We start from the raw sequence: 19,590 nt of genomic DNA, 5'->3' as shown, positions 1-19,590 counted from the left end.
GAGAAAATGGGTGGATCCAACATGCCAGCCCCCTGGATAGTGTTTACCCATACCAGGGGCAATTTCAGCTGCTGCCTATCCCTCCCACCAAACACCCTCAGAAAAGAGCCCTGTCCGTGGCAATATAGTGCAGGTCACTTTTAACTCCCTCTGTAAGGAACCTGTTTTAAATACTTGTCTGTTCCTGGTTTCATTTCAATGCCCGTCCTGCTGGTTGTTTTTAAACACTACAGACTTTTGGTTTGAACTGAAACCACCCCCACCCGCAAGCTGCTATTTGGACTGGCTCTGGCACACCCTTGATGCAATGTTCTGTGTGCCATAGTTAGTGATGTCATTTGATGGACTTGGCCAGGCCTGTGAAGGTTTAAATCCTGATTTAAATGCTGCAAGCATTCTCTATCTAGCCAGGCCTGTGCAAGTTTAAACCTCTGAGAAAGGCTGGGAAAAGCCCAGGCTGATATTTCTCTCCTGAGAATACAAAATGGGTACTGATGCCCAGGCTCTCTCTCTATACACCAGTCGGAAATCCTACACAAAGGGCAGCCAAGCATTCCAGAGGCAAAATAGATGGAAGACCCCACCTTTAACCTTTCAGGTAGAGAATTCTAGTACTATCTTAGCGAGACTGAGTCAGACTGAGAGTCAATCTCAAGTGAAGGTGACTCACCAGAGGAATTCCTGCAGTCCGCGCGGTCTAATAGAAGCAGATTCTAAAGGATCCAACCGATGAGGTCAAGATCGCCAATTACAAAGATTACCTCAACAACAAAGATTCATCTCAGTCCTTTAATCCGTTATTTTTTACCCCCATGTGTCTGTCTTGTGTGTGACTAGGTGGAGGGTGGGACAAGGTTTGGGGAATAGTGACTTTAGTAGACCACTATTCTATTATTTCCATTCCATGTTTATTTCTACTTTTGTTATAAATAAACTGTTTTTTGGATGTTTTACTTACAAATCTGTGCGTGAACTATTGGAGCAGTCAAGGGTCAACGATGTCAGGAAAATATATACAAATTTTGGTTAATTGACTAATGTTGGGACTCCGGGGCCTGTGGGGCTGGAATTGACGATGCACTAGCCCAGGGTACCACAGCACCCCGCGACGGTGTGGATCAGGGAGGGAACCAGCACCCGGTCAAAGTAATGTTCCCGGTAGGTGTCTGGGGTCCAGGTCCGGTGCCCTAGGGTCCCTGCTGTGGCCAGGAGTGCGGGTGCAAGGTGCCCCCCCCCCCAGCAAAAGCAACTCATTGGATGACACCCAGAAAGGTGGCAGGGAAGTCACGGGTGGGGGAGGCTCAGGAGACCCCAGGGTCCCGGGGTGGAAGCCCTAACTGATAGTCAGTCTCTTATCCTCTCCAATTCCTTAGAGATACCATATTACAGATGATATTGTGGATCCTGCAGCAGCTACCCGCAGTGTTGGTGGCAGGCCAGGCACAGGGGGAAGGTAGCGGCAGCAGAGAAAGTGGAGGCTTGAGGTGGCAGCACGTGTGCAGGGCCCACTCCACCGCTGGAAGTCAGAGAGGGACCCATAGGGGGAGACCAGAGACATTACAGGGTGTACAGGCATCGCTAGTCGTTCAAGGAAATGTCGGACAGCATGTGCCCAAAGATACTCCGCCTCAACAAGGAGATGGTGTGGCTCCTATGCCATGCCCTTGCGGACTTGGCACCACGTGGATGAGGAGGCTACCCACTCCTGGTGGCCGTCAAGGTCACCACAGCTCTGAGCCTTTACCCTTTGGGTTCATTCCAGGGACTTTGTGACATATCACAACCTACAGCCCCACAAGTGTTATTTGCCCATGCAGCTGACGATATATAAACTTTGACCTTCCGATGTCGCGACTGTTCTGGTGGCGCACTGCAGTACACCCCTCTCCCCCACAGGGTCACCCACTTTGCAGTGGTCTACTGTGCCCTCCCAAGTCTGGCACAGCAGTGGGGTGATGAGAGAGGTCAGGGTCAAAAGCATGCAGCACCAGCCATGATCCGGATGCAGAACTGGGTAATCTGGGGGAACTCACTGTGCAGGTCAATGCTCTCAGTAAATTGTGAGGCAGTCAAGGTATTGTTTGCACCTGCTGAACAAAAACGTCAAGGCTACATTACGATATGCTACTCCTGATCAATTCATGGTAGAATTGAAAACTTTGGTGAAAGAGTAATATGTCAAAATTGTGCATTAATTAGTGAACAAGTAAATATTTACAAAATGAATTTACCTGGAAGGCCTTTGTCAACTAGTTTGTTTATGCGACTAATGAGTAATTTCTACAGGATAACACAGATGTAGGTGAATATGGCAGTCGTTCTACACAGTGAGACCCCACAAACAGCACTGAGGTAAACAAGTTAGGATATTATCCATGCCTCCCGACAATGAACTGCCATTCTGAAGTAACACTTTTGTATCAGATATATAAACAATGGTTCTACAAGTTTATCATTGCATCCTTCAATAATTCTGGAAACAGACTGCATTAATATTTAAACCAGTGTAAGGAATATGGAAGTATCATTAAAAACAGGGCACAGAAGGAAGGCTAGTCCATTTAAGCATAGAAGCTGCATTTGTTAAGAAAACCCATAAATGATTTTAGGGCTCCACCAGTGAATTATACATCAGCGTATGCACAGTGCAATCCATTGGTGAAATGAACAGGATTGGAGTTGCTGCAAGCCAATTATTCCCCACTTGGGGTCTATCCTTAGATGAATGAAAATGCTCCCGATGCATTAATTTGAAACTTTTTATTTCCTCCAAAAGCATTAACACCCCTTTCCTGTGCTACTTCCTGTGTCATTGTACAGCCTTCCTCTCAGTTTGTTCCACATCAGATTAGATTCTTTCAGTCACCCTGTAAGCAAATTACTTGCCTCAACTAATGCAAAGACGCTACATTCACGGCTGTGTGTCCCTGGAGAGGGAGCATACGGTATCCATGGGCACTCTCGAGACATTCTGTGCCTGTTGGGAATCGCCAAGGCTGGGGTGCCTTATTGATCCGGTTAATCACAATTTGGTTTAATGTCTTAAGTTTCATTTGTGATTTGCTTTATGTTTAAGGTACTTTCCTTTAAGGGACTGTCCCTTTAATTTGTCCCTCAGTTAATTTGATTTTGTTTATTTGGCTCTTTGTGTTAAAAAAAGTTATTTCTCAACAGAATATAATCAAGATTTAAAATCACACCACACTTGCAGCTTCCTTCAGGCTGTTGACATAACCAATGTGTGCTGCATACAATGCAAAGATTTACTGTTCCTTTCCTGCAGCAAAATGAGAATCAACACTTTTTGAAATGTAAATGAAGTCAGATAGGGTAAAAAAAATGGACCTCTAAATTCCTCCCACAGTCCAAAGATGTGCAAGTTAGGTGGATTGGCCATGCTAAATTGCTCTTGTGTCCAATGGTTGGGTGGGGTTACGGGGGACAGGGCGGGAGAACAGGCCTAGGTTAGGGTGCTCATTCAGAGGGCCGGTGCAAACTCGATGGGTCAGATGGCGTTCTTCTGCACTGTAGGGATTCTATGACCATAATTCAACAATTGGAGCAGAATGCCACAATTCCTTTAGAAAAAAGCTAGAATATCCAACGATACAACACAAGTGTTATATAAAGCTGCACTCTCAGCAAATTGAAGTTCATTAAGCTTTGTTATTGAATTATACAACCTTGCAGAAATCTTCAGCAGCCCGATATCTTACTACTTCTCATCCTGATTTAGCATGCTTTCCCACTGCGCTCCACCACCAGTGGTAACAACCATTGAGATGCTACAATCGGGAATGGTTTCCTGAATCTCTTCATTCACAATTTCACTTTCCTGACCACACCCTCTCAAAAATATCCTCACAATATACCTCATACACTGTGCCTTTGTTCACTTTACATCTCTCCTACCTGGTCTTCACTGCTCCCCCATAAAGCACACTGGAATGCGTCTTACAGAGTAAAGACGCAAACCATTTGATGAAGCGCATTATATTCACAAAATGTCTTAATTTCTTCATGTAACCGATCACAAAAAAATAACGTATTTCCTTTTGATCTAATCCGATGGTTGATAAACTTGTCCCTGCTGATTTCATCTGTGGGAAGTGCACCCAACTCCAGCTCCTCAAAAACCGTGTTAGTGACCTGGAGCTTGAGCTGGATGAACTTCGGATCATTCGGGAGGCAGAGGGGGTCATAGATAGGAGCTTCAGGGAAGTAGTTACACCAAAGACTGGAGATAGATGGGTAACTGTAAGAGGGACTGGTAAGAAGCAGTCAGTGCAGGGACCCCCTGCGGTCGTTCCCCTGAGTAACAAGTATACCGTTTTGGATACTTGTGGGGGGGGGGGGGGGGGGGGGGGGAACTTACCAGGGGTAAGCCATGGGGTACGGACCTCTGGCACGGAGTCTGTCCTTGTTGCTCAGAAGGGAAGGGGGGAAAGGAGTAGAACATTAGTAATTGGGGACTCAATAGTCAGGGGCACAGATAGGAGATTTTGTGGGAGCGAGAGAGACTCACGTTTGGTATGTTGCCTCCCAGGTGCAAGGGTACGTGATGTCTCGGATCGTGTTTTCCGGGTCCTTAACGGGGAGGGGGAGCAGCCCCAAGTCGTAGTCCACATTGGCACTAACGACATAGGTAGGAAAGGGGACAAGGATGTCAGGCAGGCCTTTAGGGAGCTAGGATGGAAGCTCAGAGCGAGAACAAACAGAGTTGTTATCTCTGGGTTGTTGCCCATGCCACGTGATAGTGAGATGAGGAATAGGGAGAGAGAGCAATTAAACACGTGGCTACAGGGATGGTGCAGGCGGGAGGGATTCAGATTTCTGGATAACTGGGGCTCTTTCTGGGGAAGGTGGGACCTCTATAGACAGGATGGTCTACATCTGAACCGGAGGGGCACCAATATCCTGGGGGGGAGATTTGTTAGTGCTCTTTGGGGGGGTTTAAACTACTTCAGCAGGGGCATGGGAACCTGGATTGTAGTTTTGGGGTCCGGGAGATTGAGAGTACAGTAGTCCCCCGTTATAACGCGGGTGTTCGGGTCCAAGACAGCCACCCGCGTTGTAACCGAGCCGCGGATATCCAAGATGGCGGATATCGAAATGAATGAACGAGAGGAAACATCGCTGACTGTGCTGAACATTGCTGAATGGAAGGGCGTTTTAAATAAGAAACAGCAAAGTTCGTTCAAGTCTTAAATCAAGTTTTAAATTTATTAAAATATATACAATAATATACAGTATACATACAATAATATACTTAAAATTGTACTTACAAGCATATTTTTAAAAATCATTTTAAAAAGTCTGTGAGTTTCCTCTGGCACATCCCCTTCCTCATCTTGACTTGTGCTTGTCTCTGGAGGTTCTTCAGGTGTAGGATGTATATCGGGTCGAAGTCTTGCTGCTCTGTGTATGCTATGAGCCACTTCAGGTGCGTGATGGCATCCGAGTGGCTCTTTGCCACTGTGGGCTGGGGTTCTTCTTCTTCTTCTGCCTCCTCTTGGGTGACCTGGTCGATGATCTCCTCCTCTGTGAATGTTTCTGCGGGTGCCATGTCGTCCTCTGCTGCTGACCACCTGTCCACCCAATCCTGGAGTGTTAGGTTCTCATCCAGTTGGTCCTCTAGCCTCTCCTCAGCTGCCCTGATCTCTGCTTCAGTAAAGCCTACAAAATCCTCTTCATCCGGGTAATGTTGGGGTCGTGGGAGTGCTGCTCCTAGGGCCTTGTTCCAGCAGTTGGCGATGGTCTTCTCTGTCACAGCTCCCCAGGCTTTCCCTGCCAGATAACAGGCATCCTTGATGGTGATGGCTTTCAGGTAATCTGGGACAGTGAGAGGAGAGTCTATCATTTCCAGGATCAGTTCCTTTTTGTACACAGACTTGAAGGTCTGAATGATGCCAGCATCACATGGCTGGATCTTGCTGGTGGTGTTCTTTGGGAGATAGAGCACTTGGATCTGCCCATCCCTGGTCTTGAGAACATCTCCCTGAGGGTGGGCTGAGCAGTTGTCCAGTAGGAGTGTGGCCTTCTGCGGTAAGTTGCGGGCTCTAAGGTGGTCCCTGACACTGGGTACGAAGAACTTGAAGAACCACTCCTCAAATAAGGAAGCTGTCATCCAGGCTTTGCCAGAGTTCCGGTAGGTAATGGGTAGGTTCTCCATGTTGATGTGGTGAAAGCATCTAGGAGACTTGAATTTGCCCACAATCAATGGCTTCAGCTTGTGTGTTCCCGTGGCATTGCTGGCAAACAGGATGGTGAGCCTGTTCTTGGCTTGCTTGTACCCCAGAGTCTTGTGGGCATCATCCTTGACAGCTAGGGTCTTGTCAGGCAGCATCTTCCAGTAAAGCCCTGACTCATCTGCATTGTAGAGTTGCTCTGGGGTCAGCTCCTCTTGCACCATGTAGTTCTTGAGGATGTCGGGAAAGGCTGCTGCGGCTCCTGAGTCGGCGGATCTCTGTTCACCACTGATGGTAACTGCACCTATCCCATGTCTTTTCTGGAACCGATGGAGCCAACCCTTGCTGGCTACGAAATTGCTGTCCTCTGGGTGGAGCTGGTGATGGAACTTCTCAGCCTGAGTCCTGATGATAGGTCCAGATAGGGGGGTGCCACCAGACTGTTCCTGGACAAACCAGGTGAACACAGCCTTCTCTAAGTTACTGTCACTAGCGTTCCTTGCCCTTTTTCCTGCTAAGCCCTTCACTGAGAAACTGTCCCAACATATGCTCTTAAATTGGGCTCATCTTTCACCCACCCACGGAGGGTTGACTCTGGTACACCAGTCTCTCTGGATAATTTTGCCTTCGTTTCCCCGTTTCGAAGCCGGTCTATCAAATGTATCTTTTGACTCACTGAGTAAGACTTGCGCTTAAACATTTTGAACGACAGTAACTGAACTCGAAGATACCTGCACTGGAAAAGGTATCCCTTTTATGGCTGTGTAATTGGGCTAATCGGTCGCGGCTACTCATCGCGGCTAATCGTTCTACAGTACAGTAATCATCGCTGCTAATCGGTCTAATCATCGCGGGTAATAATCGCTGCTAATCGGTCTAATCATCGCGGGTAATCGGTCTAATCATCGCGGCTAAAAAAGGTGCTGTTTCAAAAAGAGTTTAAAATGAGTCAAGTAAGTTGGGGTCCATAAGCCCCCCCGCCGTATATCGCGAACCGCGGTATTGCGGGGCGCGTTATAACGGGGGACTACTGTATAGAGGTTAGGAGCACAGATTTGACTTTGCAGGAGGGTGCCAGTGTTCAGGTAGGTGGTTTGAAGTGTGTCTACTTCAATGCCAGGAGTATACAAAATAAGGTAGGGGAACTGGCAGCATGGGTTGGTACCTGGGACTTCGATGTTGTGGCCATTTCAGAGACATGGATACAGCAGGGACAGGAATGGTTGTTGCAGGTTCCGGGGTTTAGGTGTTTTAGTAAGCTCAGAGAAGGGGGCAAAAGAGGGGGAGGTGTGGCGCTGCTAGTCAAGGACAGTATTACGGTGGCGGAAAGGATGCTAGATGGGGACTCTTCTTCCGAGGTAGTATGGGCTGAGGTTAGAAACAGGATAGGAGAGGTCACCCTGTTGGGAGTTTTCTATAGGCCACCTAATAGTTCTAGGGATGTAGAGGAAAGGATGGCGAAGATGATTCTGGAAAAGAGCGAAAGTAACAGGGTAGTTGTTATGGGAGACTTTAACTTTCCAAATATTGACTGGAAAAGATATAGTTCGAGTAAATTAGATGGGTCGTTCTTTGAACAATGTGTGCAGGAGGGTTTCCTGACACAATATGTTGACAGGCCAACAAGAGGCGAGGCCACATTGGATTTGGTTTTGGGTAATGAACCAGGCCAGGTGTTAGATCTGGAGGTAGGTGAGCACTTTGGAAACAGTGACCACAATTCAGTGACCTTTACGTTAGTGATGGAAAGGGATAAGTATACGCCGCAGGGCAAGAGTTATAGCTGGGGGAGGGCAATTATGATGCCATCAGACATGACTTAGGATGTGTAGGTTGGAGAAGTAAGCTGCAAGGTTGGGCACACTGGATATGTGGAGCTTGTTCAAGGAACAGCTATTGCATGTTCTTGATAAGTACGTACCAGTCAGGCAGGGAGGAAGGGGTCGAGCGAGGGAACCGTGGTTTACCAAAGAAGTGGAATCTCTTGTTAAGAGGAAGAAGGAGGCCTATGTGAAGATGAGGCGTGAAGTTTCAGTTGGGGCGCTTGATAGTTACAAGGAAGCGAGGAAGGATCTAAAGAGAGAGCTAAGACGAGCAAGGAGGGGACATGAGAAGTCTTTGGCAGGTAGGATCAAGGAAAACCCAAAAGCTTTCTATAGGTATGTCAGGAATAAAAGAATGACTAGGGTAAGAGTAGGGCCAGTCAAGGACAGTGGTGGGAAGTTGTGTGTGGAGGCTGAGGAGATAAGCGAGATACTAAATGAATACTTTTCGTCAGTATTCACTCAGGAAAAAGATAATATTGTGGAGGAGAATGCTGAGACCCAGGCTATTAGAATAGATGGCATTGAGGTGCGTAGGGAAGAAGTGTTGGCAATTCTAGACAAGGTGAAAATAGATAAGTCCCCGGGGCCTGATCGGATTTATCCTAGGATCCTCTGGGAAGCCAGGGAAGAGATTGCTGAGCCTTTGGCTTTGATTTTTAGGTCATCATTAGCTACAGGAATAGTGCCAGAGGACTGGAGGATAGCAAATGTGGTCCCTTTGTTCAAGAAGGGGAGTAGAGATAACCCCGGTAACTATAGGCCAGTGAGCCTAACGTCTGTGGTGGGTAAAGTCTTGGAGAGGATTATAAAAGATACGATTTATAATCATCTAGATAGGAATAATATGATTAGGGATAGTCAGCATGGTTTTGTGAAGGGTAGGTCATGCCTCACAAACCTTATCGAGTTCTTTGAGAAGGTGACTGAACAGGTAGACGAGGGTAGAGCAGTTGATGTGGTGTATATGGATTTCAGTAAAACGTTTGATAAGGTTCCCCACGGTCGGCTATTGCAGAAAATACGGAGGCTGGGGATTGAGGGTGATTTAGAGATGTGGATCAGAAGTTGGCTAATTGAAAGACAGAGTGGTAGTTGACGGGAAATGTTCAGAATGGAGATCAGTTACGAGTGGCGTACCACAAGGATCTGTTCTGGGGCCGCTGCTGTTTGTCATTTTTATAAATGACCTAGAGGAGGGCGCAGAAGGATGGGTGAGTAAATTTGCAGACGACACTAAAGTCGGTGGAGTTGTAGACAGTGCGGAAGGATGTTGCAGGTTACAGAGGGACATAGATAAGCTGCAGAGCTGGGCTGAGAGGTGGCAAATGGAGTTTGATGTGGAGAAGTGTGAGGTGATTCACTTTGGAAAGAATAACAGGAATGCGGAATATTTGGCTAATGGTAAAATTCTTGGTAGTGTGGATGAGCAGAGGGATCTCGGTGTCCATGTACATAGATCCCTGAAAGTTGCCACCCAGGTTTATAGGGTTGTGAAGAAGGCCTATGGTGTGTTGGCCTTTATTGGTAGAGGGATTGAGTTCCTGGAGCCATGAGGTCATGTTGCAGTTGTACAAAACTCTAGTACGGCCGCATTTGGAGTATTGCGTACAGTTCTGGTCGCCTCATTATAGGAAGGACGTGGAAGCTTTGGAACGGGTGCAGAGGAGATTTACCAGGATGTTGCCTGGTATGGAGGGAAAATCTTATGAGGAAAGGCTGATGGACTTGAGGTTGTTTTCGTTAGAGAGAAGAAGGTTAAGAGGTGACTTAATAGAGGCATACAAAATGATCAGAGGGCTAGATAGGGTGGACAGCGAGAGCCTTCTCCCGCGGATGGAGGTGGCTAGCACGAGTGGACATGGCCTTAAATTGAGGGGTAATAGATATAGGACAGAGGTCAGAGGTGGGTTTTTTACGCAGAGTGGTGAGGCCGTGGAATGCCCTACCTGCAACAGTAGTGAACTCGCCAACATTGAGGGCATTTAAAAGTTTATTGGATAAGCATATGGATGATAAGGGCATAGTGTAGGTTAGATGGCCTTTAGTTTTTTTCCAGGTCGGTGCAACATCGAGGGGCGAAGGGCCTGTACTGCGCTGTATCGTTCTATGTTCTATACAATATCAGGAGCTCGGACTTCAGTAGTCACGAATACCATGTGACTTAAGTAACATGCAGTGTTCTGGAACTTGACCATTCCTGGCATTTTTTTTTATATGGCAAGAGGCCAGAACAGTTAACACAAATAGCTGTTAACTTAGTGATGGGAGAAAAAAAAGCTGGGTCAGTAGATAGGCACTTTTGAGGACTGTTGTATGTTATACAAATAACTAGTCAGAGAACATGCTCAGACAGCCACAGCAATTTTTAATCGCAAGTAAATGTCAACTGATAAATGCATATTCTTCATGTGCAAAACCATAATGGAGTTGGGAGAGATACTTCAGAAACTTACTTCATAGATCTTAGGCCTGCTGCAATCCTGAAATGCTGGTTACTTTGATATTTATGACTCAGTTGTTCTCAGCTTTAACCGGTTCAACCAGTGAACATCCAGTTCGATTTGTAAAGCTGATACCAATAATGCAAACTGATATTTGTTGATACTGCAGATTACTTTTAGTGGGGGGACAAGCATGGAACTCCCATCCCACCAGCACAGAGTGCACCTTCACATGGACTGCAGCAGGTCACCACCACACTCTCGAGGGGAATTGGCGATGGACAGCAAATTCTGGCCTCGTCAGAGATAGCCACATCCCATTAAATAATTTTAAATATATATATTTTTTCAAAGATGCCGACTGCCTCGGAGTGCAATGCTGAAGTGATGTCTCTGTTGTAATACATGAACTGTACAGTCAATTTGTGCACAGTACCATGCTTGCAGGATGGGCTAGTTAACAGGAGTGAAGTGGGGGGTTGCCAGGAGGAAGGCATGGGTGGGCATTGCTGACAAGGATGCGATTGGTGTGACGCAGTTGGGAAGGGACTGATGGTGGTGGACATCAGAGGGCATGCCTAGAGAGGCGCATGACGCGGCCGGCTTAAAAAGGGGTATGGTTGATCGGCAGGGGCAGGGCCCCCACCCGGCCCCCACCACCTACCACGGCCCCCCGGCCAGGCTGGTCGTGTGGAACAGGAGGCAGTTGAATGGGCCAGTTAAACGGTCGCATTTGTTCATGCATCCAATGAATGTGAAGGCGGTCATGGCATTTTTACAGGAGACACACCTGAAGTTGGGGGTGGGATCAGACGAGGCTGAGAAAGGGATGGGCGGGACAAGTGCTTAATTCGGGGTTGGACGATGAGGGAGGGTGGCTGTGCTGGTCAATTAGAGGGTTGTGCTCAAGGTGGGGAGCACTGTGGCCGATCCACCAGGATGATAGTTAGTGGGAAGCTGGAGGGGATGCTGGTGGTTCTGGGAAATGTTTATGCCCCAAATTGGGATGACATGGATTTTATGAGGCAGGTGTTGGGGAAGATTGCAGACTTGGACTGGCATCGGTTGATTATTTTGGGGGGGGGGGGGGGGGGGGGGGGGGGGGGGGGGGGAAGAGATTTCATCATGGTCATCAATCTAAGCTTGGACCAGTTAAGTCCCAAGTCGTCAAGGGTGACGGCAGTGGCAAGAGAGCTGAGGGGGTTCGTGGAGCACATGGGGGAGGTGGACCATGGAGGTTTGGGAGGGCGAAGGAGTTTTCTTACTTCGCCCATCTAAAAGTACCAAATAAAAGTACAGCACAGGAACAGGCCCTTCATGCCTCCAAGCCTGTGCCGATCATGATGCCTTAACTAAAAAAAAAACTTCTGCCCTTAAAAAGAACAAATTGGTTGAATTGTTAAGTATTGAGCAAAATGAACTTTAAAAAATTAAATTGGGATAAACTCCCGGATTGATGTTTTTGTGATGGACAAGGCGCTGCTAACTCAGGAGTACTCGGCAATTGTGGTTTCCAACCACAACCCGCAATGGGTGATTTTGCGGGTGGCTCGGGAGGAGGTCCAAGGGCTGCAGTGGAGGCTAGATGTGGGGTTGCTGCCGGATGAGGTAGTGTGTGAGCAGGTGCGGGCTGCCATTCGGGGCTACATGGAGTTGAATGAAACAGGATAGGTTTCAGCCACCACATTTTTGGAGGCACTCGAGGCTACAGTTAGAGGGGAGTTTATTTAAATTTTGCCACACAGGGAGAAGGCAGAGCAGGAGGAGGAAGGCAAGGCTGGTGGATGAGATTCTGAGGGTAGTCTGGAGATATTCAGAGGCAGGTTTGCTGAAGGAAAGGCAGAGGTGCCAGATGGAGTTTGGACGAGTCTCTACAGGGAAGGCAGTGGGACAGTTGGGGAGGGGGCTATGTAGGAGTACGGAGAAAAGGCAGACAGGATGTTGGCCCATCAGTTGAGGAAGCAGGCAGTGGCAATGGAGATTGATAAGAGTTAGGGATGATAAAGGGTAGGGTGGTGATGGACCCGGAGGCGGTGAATGGGGTGTTTGAGGTCTTTTATAGGAGCCTATATGAGCCAAGGGTGTCCGGAGCCCCCGATCGGGGAGAAGGGGATGCAGCAGTTCCTGGATGGGTTGGAGTTTCCTCCAAAATGGAGGAGGGGCTGGTTCAACTGGGGGCCACAACTGGGTGAAGAGAAATTATGATGGTATGGGGGCAATGCAAGCAGGGAAGGCCCAGGGCCGGAAGGGTTCACGGTGGGGTTTTACAAAAGGTTGGGGGCAGACCTGGGGCCACTGCTGGCGAGGGCGTATAATGAAGCGATTGAGGGGGTGGGGAAGAGAGACTCCCCCCTACACTGCCGCAGGCTTCCATCTCCATGATTTTAAAGCAGGATAAGGATCCGGAGCTGCATGGGTTGTAACACCCAATATCTTTGTTGAATGTAGATGTCAAGTTATTGGCGAAGGTGCTTGCATCGCAGATTGAGGACTGTGTGCCAGCGGCGATAGGCGAGGATCAGACGGGTTTTGTGAAAGTCAGCCCTCATCAAATGTGGAGGCTATTGAATGTAATTATGCCGCCTTCGGAGGGGCAGGAGGTAGTGGTGGCGATGGACGCAGAGAAGGCTTTTGATCACGTGGAGTGGGCCTATTTGTTGGAGGTACTGGGGTGGCTCAGGTTCAGACAGGGGTTTGTGGATTGGGTCTAGCTGCTATACAAGGTGGCAGTTGCGTGCGTGCGGACGAACCGAGTGAGATCAGGTACTTTGGTTACACTGCAGGACGAGGTAGGGATGCTTGCTCTTCCTGTTGCTTTTCACCTTGGCAATGAGCCGGTGGCAATAACGCTTAGGGCGCTGAGGGATTGGAGAAGGAGTGACTGGACGGGGTGCCAAACACAAGAGTTTCACTTTGCGTGGATGACCTGCTGTTATATATATCGGACCCAGTGGGCAGCAGTGAAGGTATTATAGAGATCAGGGGGGAATTTGGCCAGTTTTCAGGATATAAATTGAAAGGGTAATAGTCTGGTGTTCCTGATAATGCCAGAGGGCAGGAAAGGAGACATGGGGAGTTGTCGTTTAAGATATTTGGGTATTCGTGGGGACAGATGCAAAAACTGAACTTGGCTCGACTGATGGAGCAGATGAAGGTGGACTTTAAGAAGTTTGATTGTTGCCGCTGTCGTTGGCAGGACAGGTGCAGACAGTGAAAATGACAATTGATGGAGTGGGAGGGAGCCCTCGCAGGGGAATATTAAGTGTAAATGAAAGGAGAAGCTGGGAGGGCAGGTGGGGGCTGAGACATGGGCAGAGGTCTTGCGAAGGGTGAATGCGTCCTCGTCGTGAGCAAGGTTAAGCCTCATCTTATTTAAGGTGGTGTATAGGGCCCACATGACGGTGGCGAGGATAAGTAGGTTCTTTGCAGGGGTAGAAGATATGTTGGCGGTGTGCGGGGGAGGATGCGAATCATGTCCACAAGTTTTGGGTGTGTCCAAGACTGAGGGGTTCTGGCAGGTGTTCACGGACATTATGTCAGAGGTTTTGAGTGTGGGGGTGGCTCCAAGTCCCGAGGTGGCGATATTTGGGATGGCGAAGGCCCAGGGGGTGAGAGGCTAATGTTTTGGTCTATGCTGGATTACATTACAATTAAAATAGACTGCTCCTGTTCAGCCCATTAACAATCCAACAGTAACTGACTAGAATCATAGAATCTCGACAGTGCAGGAGGCCATTCAGCCCATTGAGTCTGCATAGGCCCGCTGAAAGAGCACCTTCCCTCAGCCCCATCCTATCATTGTAACGCCATCTCACCTTTCGACACTAAGGGGCAATTTAGCTTGGCTAATCCACCTAACTTGCACATCTTTGGACTGTGGGAGGAAACCGGATCACCCTGAGGAAACGCACGCAGACACTGGGAGAATGTACAAACTCCACACAGTCACCCAAAGCCAGAACCGAACCCAGGTCCCTGGCACTGAGGCAGCATTGCTAATCACTGTGCTGCCCCTCAACAGGCTCCTTAGTAAATCACCTGCTGCACTTCAGCTGAATCCTCCAATTGCCCTTCCATATCCCACACAAATTACAATTGTTACAGTGCAGGAGGCAGCCATTTGGCCCATTGTCTATGCACCAGCTGTCCAAACGATCATCGTGACTTGGTGCCATTCCCCTCCATCTTGCACATTTCACCTAATGCCCCCTTGAATGACTCGATTAAACCTGCCTCCACTAAACTTCCAGGCAGTGCATTCCAGACCCAAACCACTTGTACGTTTTCACATCACATTTGCTTCTTTTGCAAATCACCTTAAATCTGTGCCCTCTTGTTCTTGATCCTTTAATGAGTGGGAAGTTTCTGCCGATCTACTCCGTACAATCCACATGATTTTGAACATAATTATCAAATCTCCTCCAAGCCTGCTCTTCATGCAGCCAGCCCCAACCACCCCAATCCATCTTCATAATTGAAGTTTCTCATCTTGTAATCATTTCTCATCATTCTTGTAAACTTCTTCTGCACGCTCTCCCATGCGTTCACATCCTGCCTATAGTGTGGCATCGATAACTGTACACAAAATTCCAGCTGAGGTCTAACTAGTGACTTGGATAAGTTCAGCATAACGTCTTTGCATTTATGCTCTATGTCGCTATTAATAAAGCCCAGAATACTCTATGCTTTAACTGCTCACTTGAATTGTCCTGACATCTTCAATGATCTATGCACATATACATCCAGGTCCCCTCTGCTCCTGCACCCCTTTAAGAATTTGATCCCTTATTTTTTAATTGTCTCTCCATGTTCTTCCTACCAAAATGTATCACCTCACACTTCTCTGCATGTAACTTCATCTGCCACCTATCTGCCCACTCCACCAACTTGTCACTGTTCGGAATTTCAACACTGTCCTCTTCACAGTTTACAATATTTCCAAGTTTTATGTCATCCACAAACTTTGAAATTAACTCCTGCACACCAAGATCTAGCTCACCCTGCCCAAATCACTGCACTTTTGTCACGTCTACCTCCACTTTCACAATTCTCATTAAAGAAAAGCTGACAGCATTTCTAATCACCTCTGCTATCCTGCCTCAACTAGGATGACTCACCCTAACTGCAAAGCACTTTCGGGCAATTTAACATATTAAAGGTATTTCTGTAAATGTAAGCGGTTTCTCAATTAAATAATGCTTCACTGCACTGCACTGAAAGAGCAAATTATAAAGCATACGGTAACATTGTAATAATTTGCATGGAATGCATAAGGGCCAAGGTATCTGTCATTGAAAGAATTTTAATGCTGCTCTTCTATTCAATAAGCATTTTCCATTACTCTTAACAATGAACTTTGCTAACTCACACTGGAAACAGAACATTTTAAATTTCAAGTATCCAGTGTCAATATTAAGAAATCCCAGTTCAAATTACATGCAGGGCAAAGCTCCCTCACTTTGCCTCAACTTTATCCTCATGCCCCAACCTCATGGGTGTCCAGAACAATTTTAATATCAGCCATTCTGGGGTCTCATTAACTGGTGCTGAACTAGTGGCATCATGGTGTATTATCACATCAAATCTGTAAAACCAGGCAGACTTGCAACCATGGATAGAATTTAAATCCACATATTAGGAGGTTAAAGATCATATCTAACCCACTGCACTTTTCAGTCTCTAGTTAGGGTTTGCCACATATTGATCCTGACCATGTTTACCCACCAGCGCATTAAATATTTTTAGAGGACATTTGCAAAACCAAAAAAAATCTGTTGCTTACACTGAAGTTCTGCATTCATTTGATAGCATATTTATTTCCCTTTTTCACTGCTACTACGACATGGATTTCCCTGGTGTGACAATGGTCAAGTCTCCACTTTCCAGTCATTTTCCTCAACTGGCCATCAGTATTCTCATCCAGCAAAATATACAATGCCATAAACAGACCTATGCAGTAGCCTGGATTAAGCCCCATATAGCAGTATAGGAGTTAAACACCATGTTGTTCTGTGCATCTACCAAGAAACCAATTTACTGCAGGGTGAGACACATTTGTATAACTGCATGCGTCACTCCTTATTTTAGATTTGTAGAGTGCAGCCACTATTTCCTGGGTGGATTAAGAACAGCACAATTTCTTGACATTCCTGTGGCAACATTACAATCACATGAAAAGATTGTTATGTCACTATACTGTACAGAGACAGCACTGTTCCATAACAGATCATAACATACCATTCTCCTTCCTCTTTATTTCCCTCAATAAATTCAAATTTGCCTATTTACAATGATGTAACTATTGTACCCCAATTTGGAGCAGCTTTCACAGATACAGCTTGGGGAGTTGCATCTTTACATAACAACTATAGTCTTCATATAGTAAGAAGTCTTACAACACCAGGTTAAAGTCTTCATTCAGAGATACGAACATCTACTTACATTAGGCTCAAACCTGCAGGCAACACAAACGACTCCAAGTCCAGCTTAATTTTCAACATCCAACAAATGGTTCTACAAAGGGACTACGTTCTGCTAATAATCTCCCCACCACGGTGAATTTTTAATTTGTTCCACTTGAAGCTGCATTCATCCATACACACTAGAGATTCATTGGAAGGACTCCAAAAGATACCGAAAGTGAGCAACTTCCCCTATGCCGAGCAAAAAAAAAAGGGGACGGTGAATGTCACATAAAATGGTGACACATGCATGATACTGTAGGTAAGTTGGTCAGAAATATCACACTAAACGGTGGCGCCGTGGGCAGCACTGCTGCCTCACGGCGCCGAGGTCCCAGGTTCGATCCCGGCTCTGGGTCACTGTCCATGTGGAGTTTGCACATTCTCTCCATGGGTTTCGCCCCCACAAACCAAAGATGTGCAGGGTAGGTAGATAGGCCACGCTAAATTGCCCCATAATTGAAAAAAATGAATTGGGTAACTAAAATTTTTTTTTTTTTTTTAAATATCACACAAAAGGGACATGAACACCGTTGAACCGCTCTGATACTTGTTAACTGCTCACTATTTAGGCAAGAAAAATCTACAAGATTAATCAGAGCACAAACAATTCCATATTAAACGAGAACAAATGCTGTGCAATCCATTTATTTTGAATAATCTTTTATGTGCCACTAGAAGGTGCATACAAACAGGTGTGCACAACAGAAACAATTCATTCCTTTTACTTTTCACAGAATTGGAATTCTTCACTATTTTCTGTTTCCAAGCTTGCAGAGCATGAGGAAAGGCTGCCTGTGATTTTGCATTCAAGCAATTCCTCACCCAGTTCCAAGACGGCACAATTGTAAAACACTTCCTTGATATGCCTCGCCCGCTTTTCAGCAGGACCCAATTTACCAGGAGCTCCACTGACACGGACTGCCCAAACAGCACACAACTGTACTATTAAGGCACCAGCTCAGTTCAAATTGAACATATTTAACATTGGTTGGGTACAGTAGGACTTGGCCCATTGCGAACAGCTGAAGGTATGTGCCAGTCGTTGGGACATATGGCCTACATGCTTGGCATCACACTGCCACTAAATTCATATATCACATTTCTCGCTTGTTGCAACAGGCAGAATGATTTTTTGGGCTTGACAGCAGTATTGGGTTAGTAGCAAATTCCACTCATCTATGTTGCTACTGCAAAGCAGCAACATGCAACAGCTAGCTTTACTTGCTGTTCAAATAATTGTGATAACTCACCTCCTAGGGAACCTGGAGGTAGACTCGACACTTCAGGACTGAAAGTGCCAACCTCAGGTTTGCAGAGTGAGCAAAAGGCTCAGGCCCTATTTACAAGATTGCAGAAAGTCAATTTTATCTTCCACGTAAGGCATATGGAACTATAGGAACCCCATCACATATAATAACCAGACAACTTTGGAAGGCTCAAAAGTTGACTGCACCAGGTACCCACTGGCTAATTTCTCAAGTACCACATAGACAAAGGGAGCTCTTTCGACTGCTCCATTTCAATGGTGAATTTCAGCACAGAATTCAAAGCAGCTACATCAATAAGTAGAATCAAAATCTAAAATGTCTTCAAGCACTCGCAATGCCAGCAAGTTCTTCCAGAGCAGACACAAACAGCACCACTTCCAATTGCCCAGGGGAGCTCTGGTGCACCACCTACAACTGGGACAGCTTCGGAGTGCAGGAAACAATTTCATTAAATCTGACTCAAGAGTAGTCTTTTTTTTTAAATAATTTTTATTGAAATTTTTACATAATACAAAATATAAACATCTTAACTCTATTAACAACCACCCCATAAACACCCCATGAACAATACCCCCCCAGCTTCAAGAGCAACTTCAAACAAAAGGAAAGAACAAAAACAAAAAAAAACAAAAGAGCACCCAGACAACGAAAGCGAAAGAGATATCACCCTCCCCAAACCCATGTGCATAGTTTTCCCTCCCCCCAATCCTTAACCACCCCCCCCCCCCCCCAAAATCTCCTCTTCCCATTTACCCTTCAGTTCCTCCACCGAGGCCTCGTCTACCTCCTGCATTACCCAGTATATGTCCGAAATCCTCCCTCCTCCGACCCGCACCCCCGACAGCACCCCGTCCCATACCCCCCGTGGGGGCAACAAGGGGAACCCCTCCATCTGCCGCCTGGCACACGCCCTACCCTGCATGTACCGAAACATGTTCCCGGGGGGGGGGGGGGGGGGGGGGAAGAGCCCAAACTTCCCCTCCAACTCCCCCAAACTAGAGAACCTCCCCTCCACAAACAGGTCCCTCAACCTCCTAACCCCTGCCCTGTGCCAGCCCAGAAATCCACCATCAATGCTCCCTGGGACAAACCGATGGTTCCCCCGTATCGGGGCCTCCATCGAGCCCCCCATTTCTCCCCTGTGTCGTCTCCATTGCCCCCAAATTTTGAGGGTAGCCGCCACCACCAGGCTTGTGGTATACCTCGTTGGAGGGAGCGGCAACGGCGCCGTTACTAGCGCCTCCAAGCTCGTGCCCACACAAGACGCCGCCTCCATCCTCTTCCATGCTGCCTCTTCCTCGTCCATTACCCACTTACGCACCATTGCTGCGTTGGCAGCCCAATAGTACCCACAGAGGTTGGGCAACGCCAGCCCCCCCCCCCCCCCTCCCCGCCTCGTTCCA

The 19,590-nt window shown here is 47.1% G+C and overlaps 1 protein-coding gene across 1 annotated transcript in view; it reads right to left on the bottom strand.

Annotated features, from left to right (window-relative positions):
- The window catches only part of ube2h (ubiquitin-conjugating enzyme E2H (UBC8 homolog, yeast)), a 154,848-nt gene that overhangs the window by 113,419 nt on the left and 21,839 nt on the right, over nucleotides 1-19,590 (bottom strand). The gene's annotated exons all lie outside the window — the stretch shown is intronic.

The sequence above is a fragment of the Scyliorhinus canicula genome, chromosome 11 (assembly GCF_902713615.1).
Source record: "Scyliorhinus canicula chromosome 11, sScyCan1.1, whole genome shotgun sequence".
NCBI classification, from domain to species: Eukaryota; Metazoa; Chordata; class Chondrichthyes; order Carcharhiniformes; family Scyliorhinidae; genus Scyliorhinus; species Scyliorhinus canicula.
Note: the sequence above shows the minus strand (reverse complement) of the source record. Positions and strands in the feature narration are given on the sequence as shown.